The 4,939-nt window shown below is 40.7% G+C and overlaps 1 protein-coding gene across 2 annotated transcripts in view; it reads left to right on the top strand.

Annotated features, from left to right (window-relative positions):
• The first annotated feature begins 4,578 nt into the window (after positions 1–4,578).
• The window catches only part of PUS1 (pseudouridine synthase 1), a 24,170-nt gene continuing 23,809 nt past the window's right edge, over positions 4,579–4,939 (top strand). For both annotated transcript variants that reach the window (XM_044658721.1, XM_044658720.1), the window contains exon 1: positions 4,579–4,619. The gene's annotated coding sequence lies outside the window, so the exon portion shown is untranslated. The remainder of the gene's footprint in view (positions 4,620–4,939) is intronic.

Below are 4,939 nucleotides of genomic sequence, written 5' to 3'. Positions count from 1 at the left end.
GAGGAGAAAAGGGAGATTTTACTCCACAGTTTGAGGCACTTTTCACTTAAGATTTAATTTTAAGGGTTGATGTATGCAACTTTGGAGGATTGCTAATGATTTTGATAGGATACAATGTAATTTCATTCACTGTGGTAACTGTTTGTTAGTTAAATGTGAAATGTTAGCCAGATTTTATTGAGCACAAAAACTCATGGTTAGAGGTTTGTTTGTTAGACCTTGCAATGCATAATGGTTTCAGTGAATTTGAGAGTTGTCTAAATGTGATTAATAGTCAGTCTGACACAGAGAGGGAATGTTTATTCCAGGAAGGACAGAAATTATACTGGCTACTTTGTAGATGTAAAAGTCCCTCAGAAAAAGTTATAATGTTGAGGGGAATTTATTCTAGAACTTAAATTTGGGATTTTCAAATGGGATGTTATTTTAATGTATATGCTGTCAGAACTAGCAACAAGTGATCATATGACACATAAGAAGTTTTAAAAGTGGTTAATCTAGGTTCAAACCTGGCCTCAGCCACTTCCCAGCTGTGTGACCCTGGGCAAGTCACTTAACCCCCATTGCCCACCCTTACCAATCTTCCACCTATGAGACAATACACCAAAGTACAAGGGTTTAAAAAAAAAAAGTGGTTAATCTGTACATGTGACTTAATATAAGTACTAAGAATTTGGTATATTGCAAAAGAGGGAATTTCTAAACACTTGTATTTGACTAAGGTTATATGAACTGTTTTTTTAAATGTGTACAGTACATAAAAAGGAATTTGAGAGCAAGAGATTAACATATATTCAGACACAATTTGTTAGAAAGTAATGATGAATAAATACCAAATATGTATGCATTTGTACTACAAAGAGAATTGTTTTCCACCTGAATAGGTTAAAGATACATGATATGTAAACTATATGCCTTTAACAAGGAAAATTTGACCAGCCCAGAAATCAGGTAGGGCTTGATATATAAGGATTACATGCAATTAAATATAGTACCATTCCTCTATTTACAATAATGGTAAAAGAGGAAAAGCCAGAAGAAATAGGAGCAATGGAGAAGAAAATAATAGGTGTGGATTCTAGTGCTAAATAGATACAACAAATGGTAAATCAGAATGACATTGATGGAATTTAATCAGTTAAAATAGCAATGTTTTGAGGTAAAAAGAAACTAAACTGGAGGTTTTATTTTACTTTAAACAGAGGTTTGAAAGGAGTGAGAGTAAATGCTTTGAACTTCAGTTTGTTTAAATACTGAAAGATTGCTAATGAACTTTAATCAAAGTTATTTGGAAGTTGTGGAGTTCAACCTAAAATCCATTGAGAGTAATTTATTATGAAGTGTTTGATACATGCAAAATTTTAAATTGTAGTAATCTCACATGTTAAAGAGGGATAAGAGACAAGGTTAAGTAATAAAAACCTAAATCAAGCCAGGCAGCCTTAGGATAAATTGCTCACAAGCTTATTAACCCCTTCCTTGCACACAGGAAGGAGAAGGAAGTCCTTATAATTGCTCCACACTTATACTTGGGGACGGAAATAGCAACACAGTACATAAGTATTATCTCAAAAAGTTGACAACCATTGTGTGATAGAACTTAAAGATGAGTATATATTTAATTATATACTTTAGAGAAGGGACTTAGGAGAAAGAACACTAATCACATCCAGAGAAAGAACTGCGGAAGTAGAAACACAGAAGAAAAACAACTGCTTGATCACATGGGTTGATGGGGATAGGATCAGGGATGTAGATTCTAAGCGATCATTCTTGTGCAAATATTAATAATATGGAAATAGGTCTTGATTAATGACACATGTAAAACAGTGGAATTGCGCATTGGCTATGGAAGGGGGTGGGAGGAGGGGAGGGAAAGAGAATGAATCATGCAACAATGGGAAAATATTCTAAATTAATAGATTAAATAAAATTTTTCAAATCACAAAAAAAAAATTATATACTTGAGGTTTTAGGGAGATGTTCAAGCAAGTAAAAGTTGCCAGCCGTGTCAAGACTGAATGGTTTGTTTGAAGCTATGGAATCTTAATGCAAATATTCCAAGTCCAAAATGATAAAATGAGTTGAGTAATATGCAATTGATGAATTACCTTACATGAACTTTGGGAATATAATTTGAGAGGCCCCTAGATGTTAGTTGATATTTTGATTAAATATTGATCTGTATAAAGATATATGTTGCAAACTGTAGCCAAGGAACTAGCCAAGCAGGCAAGACTTTAAAAATGGCATATGTGTGAAAAATGCTTGTTCAGAATTTTATAACTGTTACATGAATTGCTGCTAATATGACCTAAAATTTATAACTGATGAGCCCTATGCTAGAGATACAGTGTTTTAATGATATAATCCTTTAAATCAGGATTCTTTGGAGTTATTGATTAGCACTTTCAGGAATAGCAAATGGAATGTTTATTTTTATGATGGTAAAAGCAACTCAGAGAAGGTGAAGAGGTATATATTGTGTTTGAATACAGAAGAAAGAGGGACTTTGATCTAGAGTCCATAAAGCTTGAATATGCAGATTTGTGAAGAGAGAGAGAAGAGATGAAACAGAACAGATAGATGTTCTGCTCTTATAATTGGATCTCTGACCTAGGGATATTTCTAAAATTGATGTATGTGGTTTTGGAAAATCACAAATGATTCTAGAATTTCTTTGGAAATTACCCTAAAGAGATTCCTGTATGGCCTTGTCTTAGTTCCTTCAGATGGTCTAGGGCCAGGATATGATCCAGCCCTGATTTGTATTTACAGTGGAGCTATTCAATTCAACACTTCTATTCCTCATTTCAGGTTTTGCGACTAAAGTGTGATATGTTAATGATCGGCCAAATATGTTAGAATAACTGCTAAAATATGGACTCATAGGTTTGAAGGAATCCTTAGAGTGGGCAAGTGATTGTAGGATGAGAAAGGTTTGTTTGAGGGTATAGAAATTTGTTTCTGGACTGCTGATAAGCAGAATTTCTCTGAGCCTAATGGGTAAGACTTGTCTTTTTAAGGAAAAAGAAGGCTTCTGGGACCCAGTGGGGACAACCTACTCAAAAGACAGTGAAAGGGGGGCAGCTGGGTAGCTCAGTGGATTGAGAGTCAGGCCTAGAGACAGGAGGTCCTAGGTTCAAATCTGGCCTCAGACACTTCCCAGCTGTGTGACCCTGGGCAAGTCACTTGACCCCATTGCCCACCCTTACCACTCTTCCACCTATGAGCCAATACACAGAAGTTAAGGGTTTAAAAAAAAAAAAAGACAGTTATGATAGTTAGAAAGGTAATACAGGGCTCAACTTGGACTGGACCTTTTCTGACCATCTAGGATGCTATACAGCTTTGGCCTGTATATGAAGCCACTCATTATGTGTCCCTTGGGACATATAGCACATAATGCTAATTGTAAATTTAAAGTTTCCATTTCCCCAAACAACCTATTAGGTTAATGATTAGCCATGTAATGAACAGACCAGACTTGTTGGAAAAGACCCTGATTTTGAGAAAGATCGGAGGTAAAAAGGAAAGGGGGGGGGGGTGCAGCTGGGTAGCTCAGTGGATTGAGAGCCAGACCTAGAGATGGGAGGTCCTGGGTTCAAATCCGGCCTCAGACACATCCTAGCTGTGTGACCCTGGGCAAGTCACTTAACCCCCATTGCCTACACTTACCACTTTTCCACCTATAAGTCAGTACACAGAAGTTAAGGGTTTAAAATTAAAAAAAAAAAAAAAAGTAAAAAAAAAAGTAAAAAAAAAAAAAAAGGAGGAGGGGATGGCAAAGATGGAGATGGTCAGGGTCATGGAATGAACATGATAACATGATGACTTTGACAGACTCTGGGAGATAGCGCCCATAAGGTCACAAAGAGACGGACCCAACTGAACCACCACAAACGAGAACATTCGCAGCACTGGACGGGAGGTTAAATGAGTTGTCCAAAGTAAGAGCTAGGGAGTATCTGAGGTCCGATCTGAACTCGGCGGATTCCTGACCGTCCGCTCTGTGCCCTATGAAGCCCCCCAGCTGTCCTGTCCTGCTGCCTTCCCTTCCGAGAAGGCATTCCATGCACTCGCTATATTTCCTGTTCCTATGTAGAAACTGTTCTTTTCCCCTTTAGAATGTTAGCTTCCTCAAGGCAGGGTCGTCCTTTTTACCTTACTGCTTGTCACAGTGCTCTTAACTAAGGATGACGTCCTGACTTGGCCGCTTCCCTGGGATTCTTTATCTGTAAAATGGGTATAATAATACTGCCTCACTCTGCGGGGTTGTTTCGCAGATCAATGATCTTTAGAGAGCGTATAAACCTTAAGAGTGCAGTCGAAATGCTAGATGTTATTATTATTAGTGGTATTGTCATTGGGAGAATCATTTTTCTTCTTTGGGCTTCAGTTTCTGCATCTGTGAGATGAGGATGTTTTCTCTTAATCCCAAAGAAATCCACTCTCATTTTCTGTAGGTAGTCCTAACCTGCAAGCGTAGCGAATTTTGAGGATATTGTCCCTTCCCGGCCACCGCTGCCTCCGTCGCTAGGCCCCGCCTTTCTATGCGCGTTCCTGGGTCGGCTTGGGCGCCTACGTGATCCTGACCCTCACGGCGCGCGCGCAGCTCTGTGAGTGGGGCGGGGGCGGGGGGCGCGGGACGGTGGGGGCTGCGGAGGGGCGCACGTGGCTGCGCGGGCGGGGGGCGGGAGGGGGCGCGCTGAGCTGGAGGTGGGGGGGAGTCGAGCAGGCGCCGCGGGGGGCAGTGGGTGGGTGGGGAGCCGGACCCTGGACGCCGCTGGGGCCGCTGGCAGGCTCCGCGTGCGGCGTGCTGGCGCAGCGGGGAGCGCGCCCGCCCGCCCGGGGTATCGGGGGCCAGGTTCGAGTCCCAGTGAACGGGTTCGAGTCCCGATGGCGCATGGCTTCAGTTTGTAAAAAGAGATCACGGAGA

This window comes from Gracilinanus agilis, chromosome 1 (genome assembly GCF_016433145.1).
Source record: "Gracilinanus agilis isolate LMUSP501 chromosome 1, AgileGrace, whole genome shotgun sequence".
Taxonomy (NCBI): Eukaryota; Metazoa; Chordata; class Mammalia; order Didelphimorphia; family Didelphidae; genus Gracilinanus; species Gracilinanus agilis.
Note: the sequence above shows the minus strand (reverse complement) of the source record. Positions and strands in the feature narration are given on the sequence as shown.